Source organism: Hordeum vulgare, chromosome 4H (genome assembly GCF_904849725.1).
Source record: "Hordeum vulgare subsp. vulgare chromosome 4H, MorexV3_pseudomolecules_assembly, whole genome shotgun sequence".
NCBI classification, from domain to species: Eukaryota; Viridiplantae; Streptophyta; class Magnoliopsida; order Poales; family Poaceae; genus Hordeum; species Hordeum vulgare.
In genome coordinates, this window is record NC_058521.1 from 12,604,736 (window position 1) to 12,626,792 (window position 22,057).

Genomic DNA, 22,057 nt, shown 5'->3' on the forward strand with positions numbered 1-22,057 from the left:
AACAACTCGCTGGGTGACTTGTTCATCCCTTGCATGTTGTAGTTCAACACAAAGCCTTTATAGCTTGGCAGCAGTGATTGAAGGATTCTGTCAGTGATAGTGTAATGCCCCAAGTGTAGGTCTTTCTCTTTTTGTAACCTTCCATGTGGGGCCACCTTATCAGAGATCTTGATGATATCATTTTTGTGCCATAATTTCATGTGTGTTCCTTAGTGCTTACTTCCCTTGCATGCTTGCATAGCATATCATGCCTTGCCATACCTTATGATTGCATGCCATGGTCATGTTGCATTTGAAGTTACTAGGAGTAGTGTTGTGGTGTTGAGAGTGCATGTGATCTTGCTAGGGTTAAGTGGTGGTTTTGCACTACCTTGTGATGCATGTGATAATGGTGTGGGTGATGTAGGAGTGGGTGCTAGTCTTTTAAGCTCTTGCCTTTTAAACTCCTTTTCCCTCCTATTTTTATTCTTGTCAAAATTCCTTCTTCCCAGAGATGATTCTAAAATGTCTAGTGGTTAGATAAAATGTGCTTATGAGGGGGTGCAGTTTTTCTGATTTGATTCTTTGATTTTAGTGGTGCAAATAAATTCAAAAAACAGTAGCTTAATTACTGTTTTGCATTTATTTCAAACATCTCCAAATATTGCACTCCTATTTTTCCCTATTGGGCCAAAATTCCTTAAGTCCAGCAGAATTTTCCTTTTGATTTTTGTCACAATAGCTAATGTGGGTTAATTTCTTGAGTGTGATTAAAACTAAATAGGAATCCCCTCCCCAATATTTCTTTTCCTTCTTCCTGGACAGCATGGGCCTCTTTCCTCTCTCCTGGCCCAGCTGCTCCCTCCAGAGAGAGCCCACGCGAAGCCTGTTGGAATTATGCCCTAGAGGCAATAATAAATGTATAGTTATTATTATAATTCCTGTATCAAGATAATAGTTTATTATCCATGCTATAATTGTATTGAATGAAGACTCATTTACATGTGTGGATACATAGACAAAACACCGTCCCTAGCATGCCTCTAGTTGGCTAGCCAGTTGATCGATGATAGTCAGTGTCTTCTGATTATGAACAAGGTGTTGTTGCTTGATAACTGGATCACGTCATTGGGAGAATCACGTGATGGACTAGACCCAAACTAATAGACGTAGCATGTTGATCGTGTCATTTTGTTGATACTGTTTTCTGCGTGTCAAGTATTTATTCCTATGACCATGAGATCATATAACTCACTGACACCGGAGGAATGCCTTGTGTGTATCAAACGTCGCAACGTAACTGGGTGACTATAAAGATGCTCTACAGGTATCTCCGAAGGTGTTAGTTGAGTTAGTATGGATCAAGACTGGGATTTGTCACTCCGTATGACGGAGAGGTATCTCAGGGCCCACTCGGTAATACAACATCACACACAAGCCTTGCAAGCAATGTAACTTAGTGTAAGTTGCGGGATCTTGTATTACGGAACGATTAAAGAGACTTGCCGGTAAACGAGATTGAAATAGGTATGCGGATACCGACGATCGAATCTCGGGCAAGTAACATACCGAAGGACAAAGGGAATGACATACGGGATTATACGAATCCTTGGCACTGAGGTTCAAACGATAAGATCTTCGTAGAATATGTAGGATCCAATATGGGCATCCAGGTCCCGCTATTGGATATTGACCGAGGAGTCTCTCGGGTCATGTCTACATAGTTCTCGAACCCGCAGGGTCTGCACACTTAAGGTTCGACGTTGTTTTATGCGTATTTGAGTTATATGGTTGGTTACCGAATGTTGTTCGGAGTCCCGGATGAGATCACGGACGTCACGAGGGTTTCCGGAATGGTCCGGAAACGAAGATTGATATATAGGATGACCTCATTTGATTACCGGAAGGTTTTCGGAGTTACCGGGAATGTACCGGGAATGACGAATGGGTTTCGGGAGTTCACCGGGGGGGGGGCAACCCACCCCGGGGAAGACCATAGGCTTTGGGGGGACACACCAGCCCTTAGTGGGCTGGTGGGACAGCCCCAAAGGGGCCTATGCGCCAAGAGAAGAAAATCAAAGGAAAGAAAAAAAAAGAGGGAAGAAGTGGGAAGGGAGGGGGACTCCTCCCACCAAACCAAGTCCAACTCGGTTTGGGGGGGGAGTCCTCCCCCCCTTTGCTCGGCCGACCCCTTGGGAGTCCCTTGGACCCCAAGGCAAGGTCCCCCTCCCTCCTCCTATATATATGGGGCTTTTAGGGCAGATTTGAGACGACTTTCTCACGGCTGCCCGACCACATACCTCCATAGTTTTTCCTCTAGATCGCGTTTCTGCGGAGCTCGGGCGGAGCCCTGCTGAGACGAGATCATCACCAACCTCCGGAGCACCGTCACGCTGCCGAAGAACTATTCTACCTCTCCGTCTCTCTTGCTGGATCAAGAAGGCCGAGATCATCGTCGAGCTGTACGTGTGCTCAACGCGGAGGTGCCGTCCGTTCGGTACTAGATCGTGGGACTGATCGCGGGATTGTTCGCGGGGCGGATCGAGGGACGTGAGGACATTCCACTACATCAACCGCGTTCACTAACGCTTCTGCTGTACGATCTACAAGGGTACGTAGATCACTCATCCCCTCTCGTAGATGGACATCACCATGATAGGTCTTCGTGCGCGTAGGAAATTTTTTGTTTCCCATGCGACGTTCCCCAACAGTGGCATCATGAGCTAGGTTCATGCGTAGATGTCTTCTCGAGTAGAACACAAAAGGTTTTGTGGGCGGTGATGTGCGTTTTTCTGCCCTCCTTAGTCTTTTCTTGATTCCGCGGTATTGTTGGATTGAAGCGGCTTGGACCGACATTACTCGTACGCTTACGAGAGACTGGTTTCATCGTTACGAGTAACCCCCTTTGCTCAAAGATGACTGGCAAGTGTCGGTTTCTCCAACTTTAGTTGAATCGGATTTGACCGAGGAGGTCCTTGGATGAGGTTAAATAGCAACTCATATATCTCCGTTGTGGTGCTTGCGTAAGTAAGATGCGATCCTACTAGATACCCTTGGTCACCACGTAAAACATGCAACAACAAAATTAGAGGACGTCTAACTTGTTTTTGCAGGGTATGATTGTGATGTGATATGGCCAACGATGTGATGTGATATATTGGATGGATGGATGATCATGGTGTGGCGCCGGTGACAAGAAAATCGTGCCGGTGCTTTGGTGATGGAGATCAAGAAGCACGTGATGATGGCCATATCATGTCACTTATGAATTGCATGTGATGTTAATCCTTTTTTGCACCTTATTTTGCTTAGAACGACGGTAGCATTATGAGGTGATCTCTCACTAAAATTTCAAGACGAAATTGTGTTCTCCCCGACTGTGCACCGTTGCTACAGTTCGTTGTTTCGAGACACCACGTGATGATCGGGTGTGATAGACTCAACGTTCACATACAACGGGTGCAAAACAGTTGCGCACGCGGAACACTCGGGTTAAGCTTGACGAGCCTAGCATGTGCAGACATGGCCTCGGAACACATGAGACCGAAAGGTCGATCATGAATCATATAGTTGATATGATTAGCATAGGGATGCTTACCACTGAAACTATTCTCAACTCACGTGATGATCGGACTTGGGATAGTGTAAGTGGATCATGAACCACTCAAATGACTAGAGAGATGTAATTTTTGAGTGGGAGTTTAGCATATAATTTGATTAAGTTGAACTCTAATTATCTTGAACATAGTCTAAGTCCACTTTGAATATATTTGTGTTGTAGATCATAGCTCACGCAAGTGTCATCCTGAATTTTAATACGTTCCTAGAGAAAGCTAAGCTGAAAGATGATGGAAGCAACTTTGTAGACTGGGCTCGTAATCTTAAGCTAATCTTACAAGCTGGAAAGAAGGATTATGTCCTTAATGCTGCGCTAGGAGATGAACCACCCGCTACGGCTGATCAGGATGTTAAGAACGCTTGGTTAGCGCGTAAGGAGGACTACTCAATAGTTCAATGTGCAGTCTTGTATGGCTTAGAACCGGGACTTCAACGTCGCTTTGAGCGTCATGGAGCATTTGAGATGTTCCAGGAGTTGAAGTTTATCTTTCAGAAGAACGCCCGGATCGAGAGGTATGAGACCTCCGATAAATTCTATGCTTGCAAGATGGAGGAAAACTCGTCTGTCAGTGAACATGTGCTCAAAATGTCTGGGTACTCAAACCGTCTAGCTGAACTGGGGATTGAACTCCCGCAAGAAGCTATCACTGACAGAATCCTTCAATCACTGCCGCCAAGCTACAAAGGCTTTGTGTTGAACTACAACATGCAAGGGATGAACAAGTGTCCCGGCGAGTTGTTTGCGATGCTGAAAGTCGCAGAGTCTGAACTCCGTAAAGAGCATCAAGTGTTGATGGTGAGCAAGACCACTAGTTTCAAGAGAAACGGCAAAGGCAAGAAGGGCAATTCAAAGAAGAGCGGCAAGCCTGTTGCCAATCCGCCGAAGAAACCCAAGGCTGGACCTAAGCCTGAAACAGAGTGCTTCTATTGCAAGGGTATGGGTCACTGGAAGCGCAATTGCCCCAAGTATCTGGCAGATAAGAAGGCGGGCAAAGAAAAATCAGGTATATTTGATATACATGTTATTGATGTGTACTTAACCGGCTCTCGTAGTAGTGCCTGGGTATTTGATACCGGTTCTGTTGCTCACATTTGCAACTCGAAGCAGGAACTGCGGAATAGACGAAGGCTGGCGAAAGACGAAGTGACGATGCGCGTAGGAAACGGTTCCAAGGTTGATGCAATCGCCGTCGGCACAGTGTCACTTCAACTACCATCGGGATTAGTGATGAACTTAAATCATTGTTATTTAGTACCTGCGTTGAGCATGAACATTATATCTGGATCTTGTTTATTGCGAGACGGTTACTCTTTTAAGTCTGAGAATAATGGTTGTTCTATTTCTATGAGTAACATCTTTTATGGTCATGCACCGAATGTGAGAGGATTGTTCATATTGAATCTCGATAGCGATACGCATATACATAACATTGAGACCAAAAGAGTTAGAGTAAACAATGATAGCACCATATTTTTGTGGCACTGCCGCTTGGGTCATATTGGTGTAAAGCGCATGAAGAAACTCCATGCTGATGGACTTTTCGAGTCACTTGACTTTGATTCACTTGACACGTGCGAACCATGCCTCATGGGCAAGATGACTAAGACTCCGTTCTCCGGAACAATGGAGCGTGCAAGTGACTTGTTGGAAATCATACATACCGATGTGTGTGGTCCAATGAGCGTGGAGGCACGCGGCGGATATCGTTATTTTCTCACCTTCACTGACGATTTAAGTAGATATGGTTATGTCTACTTAATGAAGCACAAGTCTGAAACATTTGAAAAGTTCAAGCAATTTCAGAGTGAAGTGGAAAATCATCGTAACAAGAAGATCAAGTTCCTACGGTCTGATCGTGGGGGTGAATATCTGAGTTTCGAGTTTGGTACTCACTTAAGACAATGTGGAATTGTTTCACAGTTAACACCGCCTGGAACACCACAGCGTAATGGTGTGTCCGAACGTCGTAATCGTACTTTGTTAGAGATGGTGCGATCTATGATGTCTCTTACTGATTTGCCGTTATCTTTTTGGGGTTATGCATTAGAAACAGCTGCATTCACTTTAAATAGGGCACCATCGAAATCCGTTGAGACGACACCATACGAACTGTGGTATGGCAAAAGGCCAAAGTTGTCGTTTCTTAAAGTTTGGGGATGTGATGCTTATGTCAAAAAGCTTCAGCCTGAAAAGCTGGAACCCAAAGCGGAAAAGTGCGTCTTCATAGGTTACCCAAAAGAGACGTTTGGGTACACCTTCTATCTCAAATCCGAGGGCAAAGTGTTTGTTGCTAAGAACGGAACTTTTCTCGAGAAGGAGTTTCTCTCGAGAGAATTGAGTGGGAGGCAGATAGAACTTGACGAGGTTGTCGAACCTCTCATCCCTCTGGATGGTGGCGCAGGGCAAGGGGAGACCTCTGTCGTTACGACGCCGGTTGAGGAGGAAGTTAATGATGATGATCATGAAACTCCAGTTCAAGTTTCTGTTGAACCACGCAGGTCGACGAGATCACGTGCTGCTCCAGAGTGGTACGGTAATCCCGTCTTATCGATCATGTTGTTAGACAACAATGAACCTGCGAATTATGAAGAGGCAATGGTGGGCCCAGATTCCAACAAATGGCTAGAAGCCATGAAATCCAAGATAGGATCCATGTATGAGAACAAAGTGTGGACTTTGGAGATACTACCTGAGGGCCGCAAGGCTATTCAGAACAAATGGATCTTTAAGAAGAAGACGGGCGCTGACGGTAATGTGACCGTTTATAAAGCTCGACTTGTGGCAAAGGGTTTTTCACAAGTTCCAGGAGTTGACTACGATGAGACCTTCTCACCCGTAGCGATGCTTAAGTCCGTCAGAATCATGTTAGCAATAGCTGCATTTTTCGATTATGAAATCTGGCAGATGGATGTCAAAACGGCGTTCCTTAACGGTTTCCTTAAGGAAGAGTTGGATATGATGCAACCCGAAGGTTTTGTCGATCCTAAGAATGCTGACAAGGTGTGCGAGCTCCAGCGATCCATTTATGGACTGGTGCAAGCATCACGGAGTTGGAACAAACGCTTTGATGAGGTGATCAAAGCATTTGGGTTTATACAAGTGGTTGGAGAATCTTGTATTTACAAGAAAGTGAGTGGGAGCTCTGTGGCGTTTCTAATATTATATGTGGATGACATATTACTGATTGGAAACAACGTAGAGCTTTTGGAGAGCATAAAAGGTTACTTGAATAAAAGTTTCTCTATGAAGGACCTAGGAGAAGCTGCTTACATACTAGGCATTAAGATCTATAGGGATAGATCAAAACGCCTGATAGGACTTTCACAAAGCACATACCTTGATAAAATTTTGAAGAGGTTCAAAATGGAACAGTCCAAGAAAGGGTTCTTGCCAGTGTTACAAGGTACGAGATTGAGTAAGACTCAGTGCCCAGCAACTGATGAAGATAGAGAGCATATGCGCTCCGTCCCCTATGCTTCAGCCATAGGCTCTATCATGTTTGCAATGCTGTGCACTAGACCGGATGTTAGCCTGGCCATAAGTATGGCAGGTAGGTTCCAGAGTAATCCAGGAGTGGATCACTGGACGGCGGTCAAGAATATCCTGAAGTACCTGAAAAGGACTAAGGAAATGTTTCTCGTGTATGGAGGTGACGAAGAGCTCGCCGTAAAAGGTTACGTCGATGCAAGCTTTGACACAGATCCGGACGACTCTAAGTCGCAAACCGGATACGTATTTATTCTTAATGGGGGTGCAGTAAGCTGGTGCAGTTCCAAGCAAAGCGTCGTAGCAGATTCTACATGTGAAGCAGAGTACATGGCTGCCTCGGAGGCGGCTAAGGAGGGTGTCTGGATGAAGCAGTTCATGACGGATCTTGGAGTGGTGCCAAGTGCACTGGATCCAATAACCTTGTTCTGTGACAACACTGGTGCCATTGCTTTAGCAAAGGAACCAAGGTTTCACAAGAAGACCAGACACATCAAACGACGCTTCAAGCTCATCCGCGACTACGTCGAGGAGGAGGACGTAAATATATGCAAAGTGCACACGGATCTGAATGTAGCAGACCCGCTGACTAAACCTCTTCCACGGCCAAAACATGATCGACACCAGAACTGTATGGGTGTTAGATTTATTACAATGTAAATCACATAGAGATGTGAGGGCTAGATTATTGACTCTAGTGCAAGTGGGAGACTGTTGGAATTATGCCCTAGAGGCAATAATAAATGTATAGTTATTATTTTAATTCCTGTATCAAGATAATAGTTTATTATCCATGCTATAATTGTATTGAATGAAGACTCATTTACATGTGTGGATACATAGACAAAACACCATCCCTAGCATGCCTCTAGTTGGCTAGACAGTTGATCGATGATAGTCAGTGTCTTCTGATTATGAACAAGGTGTTGTTGCTTGATAACTGGATCACGTCATTGGGAGAATCACGTGATGGACTAGACCCAAACTAATAGACGTAGCATGTTGATCGTGTCATTTTGTTGCTACTGTTTTCTGCGTGTCAAGTATTTATTCCTATGACCATGAGATCATATAACTCACTGACACCGGAGGAATGCCTTGTGTGTATCAAACGTCGCAACGTAACTGGGTGACTATAAAGATGCTCTACAAGTATCTCCGAAGGTGTTAGTTGAGTTGGTATGGATCAAGACTGGGATTTGTCACTCCGTATGACGGAGAGGTATCTCGGGGCCCACTCGGTAATACAACATCACACACAAGCCTTGCAAGCAATGTAACTTAGTGTAAGTTGCGGGATCTTGTATTACGGAACGATTAAAGAGACTTGCCGGTAAACGAGATTGAAATAGGTATGCGGATACCGACGATCGAATCTCGGGCAAGTAACATACCGACAAAGGGAATGACATACGGGATTATACGAATCCTTGGCACTGAGGTTCAAACGATAAGATCTTCGTAGAATATGTAGGATCCAATATGGGCATCCAGGTCCCGCTATTGGATATTGACCGAGGAGTCTCTCGGGTCATGTCTACATAGTTCTCGAACCCGCAGGGTCTGCACACTTAAGGTTCGACGTTGTTTTATGCGTATTTGAGTTATATGGTTGGTTACCGAATGTTGTTCGGAGTCCCGGATGAGATCACGGACGTCACGAGGGTTTCCGGAATGGTCCGGAAACGAAGATTGATATATAGGATGACCTCATTTGATTACCGGAAGGTTTTCGGAGTTACCGGGAATGTACCGGGAATGACGAATGGGTTCCGGGAGTTCACCGGGGGGGCAACCCACCCCGGGGAAGACCATAGGATTTGGGGAGACACACCAGCCCTTAGTGGGCTGGTGGGACAGCCCCAAAGGGGCCTATGCGCCAAGAGAAGAAAATCAAAGGAAAGAAAAAAAAGAGGGAAGAAGTGGGAAGGGAGGGGGACTCCTCCCACCAAACCAAGTCCAACTCGGTTTGGGGGGGGAGTCCTCCCCCCCCTTGGCTCGGCCGACCCCTTGGGAGTCCCTTGGACCCCAAGGCAAGGTCCCCCTCCCTCCTCCTATATATATGGGGCTTTTAGGGCAGATTTGAGACGACTTTCTCACGGCTGCCCGACCACATACCTCCATAGTTTTTCCTCTAGATCGCGTTTCTGCGGAGCTCGGGCGGAGCCCTGCTGAGACGAGATCATCACCAACCTCCGGAGCGCCGTCACACTGCCGGAGAACTCTTCTACCTCTCCGTCTCTCTTGCTGGATCAAGAAGGCCGAGATCATCGTCGAGCTGTACGTGTGCTGAACGCGGAGGTGCCGTCCGTTCGGTACTAGATCGTGGGACTGATCGCGGGATTGTTCGCGGGGCGGATCGAGGGACGTGAGGACGTTCCACTACATCAACCGCGTTCTCTAACGCTTCTGCTGTACGATCTACAAGGGTACGTAGATCACTCATCCCCTCTCGCAGATGGACATCACCATGATAGGTCTTCGTGCGCGTAGGAAAATTTTTGTTTCCCATGCGACGTTCCCCAACAAAGCCCCCTCCCTCCTTCCTGACGGCGCTTCCTCCTTTCCTCGCTGTCCTCTTTCCGTCAGCACGCGTGTGAGAGAGAGAGCTGACGGCGCCGTGAGCAGCACGTCGAGGGCCCCCTATAAGTTGCGTTGGCGTCCGTGCCCGAAGCCTAGGGTTCCTCTTCTCCCCTCAGCCGCCGCCGCCACCTCTCCCAAACCCATCTCGTTCCCTTCTCTCTTCCTTCTTCTCTGTCAGGTAAGATAGCAGAGAGAAGCAGGACAGAGAGCAGTAGACGTCGCCGGTGGCGTCGCGCCCCGCCTCCGTTCGCCGCCGTCGTCATGTCCGGGGGCTCGGGGTGGCTCCCCGCGTCCCATTCCCGGCGTTAGGAGCCCCGGGGAGCGACCCTCCCGTCGAGCTCGTCCTCGTCAACGGGGCAAACCGGGCGAACTACGTCCTCTTCTTCGGTCTTCGGCGGAACGACTTCGTCGGCCCGTCTTCTTCCTCTCCGGCGCTCCTCCTCCCCGTTCGGCGCCCCATCTTTCCCCAAGGTGAGGCCGCGTCCTCCTCCTTCCTTCCTCCTCCGCGGTCCGGCTCGTTCCCGGCATGATGTGCGCTTCTCTGTCCCATAGCAGTGTGTTGGGGGTGCAGAAGTTGCGGATGGTGCTGAGTAGTGTACGGTTATGGGGGTGCCGCGCAGAGGAGGGCTTCCTCCCCCCTCTCTGCAGCAGCGCCATGGCCAGAGGAACCCTCCTCGCCGCCGGTAGCTGGGGTTCCTGTCACCTCGGTCGCGGTAGACGTAGATCGTCAGTGTAGTGCTTGCGGTTTGCAGCAGAGGCTCCTCCCCGCGTAGATGGGTACCTAGCAGGTGCGGGTTCTTCTCCTCGCCGACTCGCTTCGTTGTATGCACGAGCTCAGCGCCGGCAGTGCAGCCTCGCAACGCTGTATAGGTTAGCCGTCAGGTTCCCTGTCTGTCATTCCCAGTATTCAGTCAGGGCGCGATTTCGGGTGCTATACCTGTTTGGGTCTCTTCTCTCTGTCAGTAGTCGTGTTATAGCTGAGTGGTAGCCAGCGTGGTGCGCCTGTAGGAGGGCATGGGTTCGAGTCCCCCCCTCGGCGCCCTTTTGATCTTCTGCTTTGATTTATGTTGCGGGTAGCTTACCTTGCCTTTACTCTTCTCTTGTCCACAACTGGTGCAGCAACGCAGTGGTGGGATAGTGGTGCTGGACACGAGGGGCCTGAGTTCGAATCCCAGCAGCCCCTGACCTTTTTTTTTGCTTTCTTTTCTTTTCCTGCCTTTTAATTTCTGTTTCCCTAACTCCATACAAAGTGGTTTGTTAGTCTTTGTGATTTCTTGTGATTTCTAACTCTCTTACACAGTGGGGATGATTTTGTTCCTGCACAAAAATAGAGAGGGAAGATTTAGTAATGTGTGTGTCTTGCACACTAAGAGGTGATGTGTGATCTTGCTATACTTGTGATGGTTTTGGTGGGTGCACCTTGGTGAAGTGGAGCTAACCTTGTTAAGTGGATGATGTTAGATGCCTTGACATTTGTGTGTGTTGTGCTTTGAGGTGATAAGAGGCACTAGCTACTCTTGTATAGCCCCAAACTTTTGAACTTTGGTGTGGGCTAAGGGATCTTGTAGTTTTATTTGCTTGCATTGATTTAGTGGGGTGTGGGTGCCTCCCCCTCATCACATGTTTTGGTGTGAAGTGATGTTCTAGATAGCTATCTATGTTAGCATGTGAGGGTGTGGATTGTTGTGGTGGTTTGCATTTTGATGATGACATGAATACTAGGAAGATCCTAGTGATGCTTGTGAGAGTGTGCACCATCACATGCCCATATGTGGGGGGTGTGCATACTCTCTTGTTAGTTTAAAGATTTCTTATGTGTGAGCTTGATGCTAGTGCTTGAGAGGAATTATGTGGGTTGGTGTTGTTGATGTGCATGACACAAACATGGGGTTCAAACCCCCATGTCACTTGTCATTGTGCACATAAGATTCACCTATGTATTAGTCATCTTAGAGACAAACCTTGTGGAATTGCATTTGCACTTTGTTGAAAGTTTGGGCCTTGTTCCCATGGTATAGATGGAGCCCAAGGGCATGAATTATTGTGTGTTGGTGGTAGGGGTTTGTGCTCAACACCATAGTGGTGTCAATCACCTCTTGGTGACATGTGTGTGCAAACTATGCCTAGACAAAGTGGGCATGTGGCTGGAAAATTCCAGATTAGTGAACTCTGAAAATTTCACAAAGTCTGGGATTCTGGAAACATTTTCTTCCCCTGTAGATGAGGATGTGCTGGTCATTCTGTTGAGAACTAGCCCTAGTTCATTGCTAAGATTTTGAACCTGATATGTTTGTGAAGCTTCCTGTCAATTTTCAAGTCATTTGGAGTCCAGTAGCTTGTGTTTTGATTGCTGTCAAAAAGCTTCAGAGCAGAAAGAGAAACTCAGGTGCAGGAATTTTCACTAAGTCCCTGAGATCTGATGGTTTTGGGAAAGTTTGTGGCCTTGTATCTTCTAGTGTTTAATCTCTTTTGCTGTGATTCTTGCTGGTGCTTGTAGTATTCTTGGTTGGAAACAGCCACATATATTATTTGTCATATTTGAAGACCTGTAGCTGTGTTGCATGTGGCTCACAAACAGCTAAGATGCAGAAACTGGCAGATTGCGTAGTTTTGACTTTTTGTTCAAAGTTTGTGTTTAATTGTTGTTGGGGTGTTCTACCTTGCTCCATTTCATTCATGTTGGGTTAATATATGTCTTGGCAACCTGGGAACACCAGATTTGTGCCAATTGTGTGAGTGGTGATGAATCTTTCACGTAGGGCTTCATATCGTGTTTCGTTGATTCCCGTTGATCCGTAGCTCCGTTTGCAAAGTTCTTTATATGGTTTTGCACCGTTTTTACGAGATGCATCTGTTCATCTCATTCCCATGCATGTCCAAATAGTTTAGTGCAAAGTTATGTCCAGGAACTTGTTGTAGTTATTCTTGCTTGTGCTAGTGTTAGAAATAGTGGTGCATGCTCAACTTTCATCTCATGCATCATATGATTGTTGCATTTTGTGGTGCTGCTGTTCATTGGCTGTTATTCTTGTGTTGGGTAGCACCGGGAGCGGAGACCGATTACGTGGAGTCAGGAGAGTACGTGCAAGACGATCCAGAACCATTCCAAGCTGAGGATATCACAGGCAAGATGACATGACCTTGATCCCATATCTAGACTTGTTATGTTAGTTTCGATTCCACGTCATATTGCTCGCTGCCTACCACTGAAAATATATTGCCTCTTCATATGCCATGAGCCTAAACACCTTACTCTTTCCTAGCAAACTTGCATGGCTAGGTAGGCTTGCTCAGCTACTAATGTTAGCATTGTTAGTTGCAGGTGTTTATAACTCATGAGTTGCCATGAGCTTGATATCATTATATTAATTTATGTTATTTAATTAATGTATCTATATATGTGGTAAATGACGGGAGGCCTAGCCTTTTGCCGGGTGTCTTGTTCCGTTATTGCCGCCTTAGTTACCGGTTACCGGTGTTTGATTCCATAATGATCGCTCCTAACACGTTCGGGGTTGTTATGGGGACCCCCTTGATAAATCGCGTAGTGTTAAGGCTTGTCCGGCAGGACCCAACATTGGTACTATTTGCTAATCACTTAATAATAAACTACATAGGGAATAGCTACCCCGAGGTTTCTTAATCAACAACCCGAGCCAGTGCTCCTCATGAGTGTTGGTCCAAACTGGGCAGACTACGGGGCCACCACAGGGCAACCTGAGGTTTGGTATACCTGTAGTGTGACTCATCCGGCGTGTCCTGAGACTGAGATACGCGGCTCTTATCAGGGTCGTCGACACGTCGGGAGGTCCTGCTAGTCTTGTCTTGCCTTAGCGGTATATCTTGCGTATAGGAATTCCGGTGAAGCTTTGGTTTCACCCAGAGTTGAGGTTTTCCTCTAAGGAATCCGACGAGATCACGAGATTCGTGATAGAGGATGACTTTGCGGCCTGTGTTCGTTTGTGATGGACTAGTTGGAGCACCCCTGCAGGGTTTAATCTTTCGGAAAGCCGTGCCCGCGGTTATGTGGCTACTTGGAATATTTTGCTAACATCCGGTATTAGAAAACTTAAACATAAACTAATAAAATATGCCGACTGTGTGTGTAACCATGACTGTCCCTTCGAAGTCCTCTCTTCGATCGGAACACGGTGGGGTTATGAATGTCGTAGGTAGGTGTTCAGGATCACTTACTGATCAAGTATTCTCGATCGTTAGCGTAGACCACTTTCACTTCCTTCTCGCGTAAGATAGCCACTTATTCAAACATAGGGTGCCGTAGCCTGAAACACTCCACCCCTTCCTTACCCAATAACATAACTAGTTCTGGCACCAAGGTCTTAGATTGCTGAGTCCCCGTGGCTCACGGATTCCTCCGAAACTTCCAGCAGGTACAGGTACCCCAGAGACCGATGATCCCGATGGCACCCAGCTGGCGTGGCAGTACGACGAGGAGACAGACCGCCTTTACGTGAACTATCCAGAGGACTGAGCCGTGGTCGTGATCGTGGGCCTGCAGCGGGTAGCATCGCATTTCCCTTGTTTTGTAGTCCGTACCGGAACTACCTTGTTTGTATCTGCGTTGTACTCTGTATTATTAATAAGAAGACAGTCGAATCCCAGATTGTCTACTATATTTATTATTATGCACTATGTTTACTTGCTTGCAAAACACTTAGATGCGCTTCTTTCCTATTCGGGGGCCTCGACCCCTAGATCGGAAAGGACCGCATCTTGGTCGTTACAGATAGCCTCTTGCGGGAGTTCAATCCCCAGCTCAGCTAGACGGTTTGAGTACCCAGACATTTTGAGCACATGTTCACTAACAGACGAGTTCTCCTCCATCTTGCAAGCATAGAATTTATCGGAGGTCTCATACCTCTCGATCCGGGCGTTCTTCTGAAAGATAAACTTCAACTCTTGGAACATCTCAAATGCTCCATGACGCTCAAAGCGACGTTGAAGTCCCGGTTCTAAGCCATACAAGACTGCACATTGAACTACTGAGTAGTCCTCCTTACGTGCTAACCAAGCGTTCTTAACATCCTGATCAGCCGTAGCGGGTGGTTCATCTCCTAGCGCAGCATTAAGGACATAATCCTTCTTCCCAGCTTGTAAGATTAGCTTAAGATTACGAGCCCAGTCTACAAAGTTGCTTCCATCATCTTTCAACTTAGCTTTCTCTAGGAACGTATTAAAATTCAGGGTGACTATCGCGTGAGCCATGATCTACAACACAAATATATTTCAAAGTGGACTTAGACTATGTTCAAGATAATTAGAGTTTAACTTAATCAAGTTATTCGCTAAACTCCCACTCAAAAAGTACATCTCTCTAGTCATTTGAGTGGTTCATGATCCACTTACACTAGCTCAAGTCCGATCATCACGTGAGTTGAGTATAGTTTCAGTGGTAAGCATCCCTATGCTAATCATATCATCTATATGATTCATGATCGATCTTTCGGTCTCATGTGTTCCGAGGCCATGTCTGCACATGCTAGGCTCGTCAAGCTTAACCCGAGTGTTCCGCGTGCGCAACTGTTTTGCACCCGTTGTATGTGAACGTTGAGTCTATCACATCCGATCATCACGTGGTGTCTCGAAACGACGAACTGTAGCAACGGTGCACAGTCGGGGAGAACACAATTTCGTCTTGAAATTTTAGTGAGAGATCACCTCATAATGCTACTGTCGTTCTAAGCAAAATAAGGTGCATAAAAGGATTAACATCACATGCAATTCATAAGTGACATGATATGGCCATCATCACGTGCTCCTTGATCTCCATCACCAAGCACCGGCACGATCTTCTTGTCACCGGCGCCACACCATGATCTCCATCAACGTGTCGCCATCGGGGTTGTCGTGCTACTCATGCTATTACTACTAAAGCTACATCCTAGCAAAATAGTAAACGCATCTGCAAGCACAAACTTTAGTATAAAGACAACCCTATGGCTCCTGCCGGTTGCCGTACCATCGACGTGCAAGTCGATATTATCTATTACAACATGATCATCTTATACATCCAATATATCACATCACATCGTTGGCCATATCACATCACAAGCATACCCTGCAAAAACAAGTTAGACGTCCTCTAATTTTGTTGTTGCATGTTTTACGTGGTGACCATGGGTATCTAGTAGGATCGCATCTTACTTACGCAAACACCACAACGGAGATATATGAGTTGCTATTTAACCTCATCCAAGGACCTCCTCGGTCAAATCCGATTCAACTAAAGTTGGAGAAACTGACACCCGCCAGTCATCTTTGAGCAACGGAGTTACTCGTAGCGATGAAACCAGTCTCTCGTAAGCATACGAGTAATGTCGGTCCGAGCCGCTTCGATCCAACAATACCGCGGAATCAAGAAAAGACTAAGGAGGGCAGCAAAATGTACATCACCGCCCACAAAAACTTTTGTGTTCTATTCGAGAAGACATCTACACATGAACCTAGCTCTGATACCATTGTTGGGGAACGTCGCATGGAAACAAAAAAATTCCTACGCGCACGAAGACCTATCATGGTGATGTCCATCTACGAGAGGGGATGTGTGATCTACGTACCCTTGTAGACCGTACAACAGAAGCGTTAGTGAACGCGGTTGATGTAGTGGAACATCCTCACGTCCCTCGATCCGCCCCGCGAACCGTCCCGCGATCAGTCCCACGATCTAGTGCCGAACGGACGGCACCTCCGCGTTCAGCACACGTACAGCTCGACGATGATCTCGGGCTTCTTGATCCAGCAAGAGAGACGGAGAGGTAGAAGAGTTCTCCGGCAGCGTGACGGCGCTCCGGAGGTTGGTGGTGATCTTATCTCAGCAGGGCTCCGCCCGAGCTCCGCAGAAACGCGATCTAGAGGAAAAACCGTGGAGGTATGTGGTCGGGCTGGCGTGGAAAAGTCGTCTCAAATCAGCCCTAAAACCTCCGTATATATAGGGGGAAGAGGGGGAGCCTTGCCTTGGGGTCCAAGGACCCCTAAGGGCTTCGGCTGAGCCAAGGGGGGCAGCCCTCCCCTCCAAACCGAGTCCAACTAGGTTTGGAAGGAGGAGTCCTTCCCCCTTTCCCCACCTCCTCTTTTTTTTCTCTTTGATTTTCTTCCTACGGCGCATAGGGCCTTCTTGGGCTGTCAACCAGCCCACTAAGGTCTGGTGTGCCACCCCCAAGGCCTATGGGCTTCCCCGAGATGGGTTGCCCCCCCCCCCCCCCCCGGTGAACTCCCGGAATCCATTCGTCATTCCCGGTACATTCCCGGTAACTCCGAAAACCTTCCGGTAATCAAATGAGGTCATCCTATATATTAATCTTCGTTTCCGGACCATTCCGGAAACCCTCGTGACGTCCGTGATCTCATCCGGGACTCCGAACAACATTCGGTAACCAACCATATAACTCAAATACGCATAAAACAACGTCGAACCTTAAGTGTGCAGACCCTGCGGGTTCGAGAACTATGTAGACATGACCCGAGAGACTCCTCGGTCAATATCCAATAGCGGGACCTGGATGCCCATATTGGATCCTACATATTCTACGAAGATCTTATCGTTTGAACCTCAGTGCCAAGGATTCATATAATCCCGTATGTCATTCCCTTTGTCCTTCGGTATGTTACTTGCCCGAGATTCGATCGTCAGTATCCGTATACCTATTTCAATCTCGTTTACCGGCAAGTCTCTTTACTCGTTCCGTAATACAAGATCCCGCAACTTACACTAAGTCACATCGCTTGCAAGGCTTGTGTGTGATGTTGTATTACCGAGTGGGCCCCGAGATACCTCTCCGTCACACGGAGTGACAAATCCCAGTCTCGATCCATACTAACTCAACGAACACCTTCGGAGATACCTGTAGAGCATCTTTATAGTCACCCAGTTACGTTGCGACGTTTGATACACACAAAGTATTCCTCCGGTGTCAGTGAGTTATATGATCTCATGGTCATAGGAACAAATACTTGACACGCAGAAAACAGTAGCAACAAAATGACACGATCAACATGCTACGTCTATTAGTTTGGGTCTAGTCCATCACGTGATTCTCCTAATGACGTGATCCAGTTATCAAGCAACAACACCTTGTTCATAATTAGAAGACACTGACTATCTTTGATCAACTGGCTAGCCAACTAGAGGCTTGCTAGGGACAGTGTTTTGTCTATGTATCCACACATGTATATAAGTCTTCATTCAATACAATTATAGCATGGATAATAAACGATTATCTTGATACAGGAATTATAGTAATGACTATATTTATTATTGCCTCTAGGGCACAATTCCAACACTTGGAACCGATCACTCTGTCCGGACAGAGGGAAACAACTACCGCCAAATTGTGTTCCGTTCCAGAAGTCGCGGACGTTAACTCCAAAAACATACAAAGGATTGGCCAGGTGAGCCTCTCGATGTTAAATGAGATGCTCGACCAGATCCAGTCGCTTCGAATCTCGCTTAACCAAAGTCCGAAATTCTCTCCGGATCCAGATGCGAGCCGTGCGGCAACGTGACATCGGCCTCCAAACGGACAGAATCCGACGTAAACGGACGTCGGTTGTGGTCGCGCGCTGGAGTCGGCCTTATGTCCGTTTTGACTTACACCTTTGGGGACCGCAAGTGCAGCCTCTCGATGTTAAATGAGATGCTCGAACAAATCGAGTCGCTTCGAATCTCGCTTAACCGAAGTTTGAAATTCTCTCTGGATCTAGATGCGAGCCGTGCGGCAACGTGACATCCGCCTCCAAATGGACAGAATCCGACCTAAACGGACGTCGGATGGGGTCGCGCGCTGGAGTCGGCCTTTATGTCCGTTTTGACTTACTAGCACAAATGCCCGTGCGTTGCAATGGGAAAGTAAAATTATTTAAAACTCGTATGCGCAAAACACATTCGTATGATCGACAAGACACTCCATATTTTATTATTGATTTTGAACAAACAATTTAAAATTAATTAGTAAACCATTCAATTAAAGCTCTCCTTTGTCTTCGTGAGGCTGTAACTCCCGCCTGTCACATTGCCCCGGTTGTGCCCATTGCATGTGTTAGTCTCGATGAGTGAACAGTGCACCGAAATCACCTAAAAAGGTAGCCACAAATCCATACATATGGAAACATAGTTCTTGTCCGAAACCGGGAGAGCGAGGCGATATCATGCAAAGAACGACACGTGACGTTTTTCAATAAAAATTAATGACAAACTAAGAATATCTATTTTAATATATTAGCCATTTTATGTGTGACTCCCTTGTTGAACATATTCTTGATGAATGGATTGTCATTGGTGCTATTCCATAATGTTGTTCAATGTTGTTTTCAGGAAGCAATCAACAACCAGATGATATGATTGAGAATATACCGTGGCGTGTCATGCTGGCAGGAATCCGTTGTGCAGCCTCCGTGCACCTTTGTATGCCCACAGATGATAGGGTTAAATACATGCACACTTGTAATCCACAAGTTTCTTTATAGCTGCCCTGAAGGACGTACCATCGAAACATGCACGCTCCAGAGCACCTGCCCGCAGCCCCGGATCAGTGTGTTGAATGAGTAAAGGTCTGGGACAATGTTGTACCACGACGCCCTACCCTTCGTCCCCGCCGAGTCTGAGGAGGATAACTTCCAACGCCTCATTGCCGTCGGGTCATATTAGGAGGATAACTTCCAACGCCTCATTGTCGTCGGGTCAAAATATGCCGAGTCTGAGGAGGATACCTTCGAATGGCAAGTGTTCCCAGCTATTCTAGGCTACTCGCGAACCTATATAAATTGGTAGGATTTGATTTGATGTAAAAACGCGAGGTGGGACTATCTATAATATCAAGACGAACGGAACTATCTCGCGTAGGGTAGCTAGCACGGCTGGCGTTGTCCCTCTTTCCCTTAGTTCTATCCCTCGTGCAGCCATTTTTTTATTATTGTAAAAAGCCTAGCCCAGATGGAAGGTGGACCGAAAAGCCCATTTTTTTATTATTGTAAAAAGCCTAGCCCAGATGGGAGGTGGACCGAAAAGCCCATTTTTTATTATTGTAAAAAGCCTAGCCCAGATGGAAGGTGGACCGAAAAGCCCGGTGACGCTGAACATACATGCCCATGTGGAAGGCGAAGAACGGACCAAAATTCGGACCGATGATGGTGGGTTATTGTTGATAGCAAAAAAGGCATGTGGGTTGCAACGGGTGAACAACAAAAGATTAAAATTTACAGCCCAAAATAGAACAATTAAATTTAGTGAAATTGCACCAATCTGTCATTAATATTACAAATTAATAATTTATTAAGAAAACTCATGCAAGAAAGCCAAGAAGAATAGAGATCCAATTTTTTACCCCCAAGGAAAAACAAATAGATCGGCCAACAAAATGGATCAAGGATTTTTATTGATGTATGTATGCATTCCATACCCCAGTCTCATAATATGGTTTAATTTACGGGAAAAATTGGTCCATCAGAAATGCTACAAAAATAAGCCACATAATTTTTACGACACTACAGTTCAGAAACTATTACCATCAAAATTTATGTTGCTATTTGTAAGCACAAACACTCTGCATCAACTACTGCATGGTACACCAAAAACAGGGAATCACCTCTTGGTTCAACCAAGTGCTTCAAAGTTTACTTTCCCTCTTAATTCCATTGACTGCGCTGGCGTCGTTCCCTTCCTTGTCGGGTCTATTCCTCTGCTGCCAGCGGAGCATAAACAACATTCAGAGATTTGCTAGCACTTTTTCTTAAACTATAAGTGAAAAAACAGTGGTGCCTGCTGCCTACCTCGGATAGATTTGTAGAAGGTGTCCCCGACGTCTTGCCGAAATTCATGCAGGTAGGATGCCTGGCTAACGAAGGGGTACTGCAACAGGCTGAAAAATGAAGAAAATTAAAACGAGTCTTCGCTCTGAACCAATGTGCTACAAATGAATATGAATGTTGTTAAAAACTGATAGTGGCCGACGAACCTGAATGGCACTGATGTTGAAATGGCCAAGGTCAACAAACATGGCCTCTGTGCCTGCCTGTACGTACGTAGCAGATCGTGAATTTGATCACGAGTACAAAGAAATATAGGCATCTCACAGACTGAAGTTGAACAACATACGTGTGGTGCAAAGCATGACGCCCCAGAGAGAGCCATGCCTGTACTTGGGGTTGAGGGCCCTGAGAAGTGAGAACGCTAGCGTCATGGGGGCGATGTTGTACACCCTGATGCTGGCGATGAGGTGAAACAAACCATTTGCAGAATTTTTTTATTTCATTTTCAGAACTACAAAGCCCAAAACCAACATGAGACATCTGCTCATGCTCTTAGATTTGAAGCCTATGAGCTACCTAAACCTTCACTACCTACAGCAACCTCACAAAGTAGTGTTTCCCTGCCAACTACTGACCTTGTTTCAGTTCCAGAACCAAGTCACTATAGGGAAGACCATCATCAGACAAGGTCCCAGCCATCAGGCAACGCAGTTTCTGATAAATTCTCATCCACGTCCATAATCACGACGCCCACCGGCGCTCCATCACGGACGCACGACGGAGAGCCAACGATGTGCGGCGATCGGGCTCGCCTATAATCAGGACACCCACCGGCGCTCCATCCCGGACACACGACGGAGGGCCGGCGAAGTTAGAGAAACATACTGTCGCATGTAACGAACGATTGGTTGACTAATGATGAGGACCGCGGGTTGAATAACTGAAAACGAAGGGACTTTTTCGCAAATTATTAGGGAGAGAAACATACACGCGCGCGGACGAAGCAGCGTCGGCGCGTTGGAGACCGCAAGTGCAGCGCGCACCGGCGTCGGTGGAGAAGGCAGGCGCGTCACGGTGCCCGACCATTGGTGGGGCTCGAAACAGGGCGCGTCCGGTGCCGAGGTTCGCCGCGGCGGCGGAAACCTCGCCACCGGCCGCCGGGCGCGAGGGGAGGAGTTGGTGGGCAAGCTCGCTCGCCGGCTGCCTCCTTGTCGTCGCCGCCGCCGCCACGCACCAACCGAGCCGGTCACGCCCCGTCCCGGGTCACAGGCAGACAGGCGACGTGGACGTCCGGTGGAAAAAGCGCCGACGGGGTGCGACGTGAGTTTCGACAAGGCGCGACGGACAGACGGAGACAGACAGCGACGTCCGTCCCGCACCGCGTACGTGGGTCTAGGCCTCTAGAGGGTGGGGCGGGGCGGCGGTTATGGAAACGTGGGGGTTGCCTTGCCCCCCGCGCTCGTGCGCCGCCCAACGCCCATGCGCAAACTCCAGCCGGAGCACAGAGAAAAGCGTCCGTCCATTGGTGTTTTTTCCCAGTCTCAAATTCGTTGGTTCTACAACAAGTACGTACGTCGTAGTAACATTTTCTTACCTAGATAAATGGATTACAAACAACTGACTACC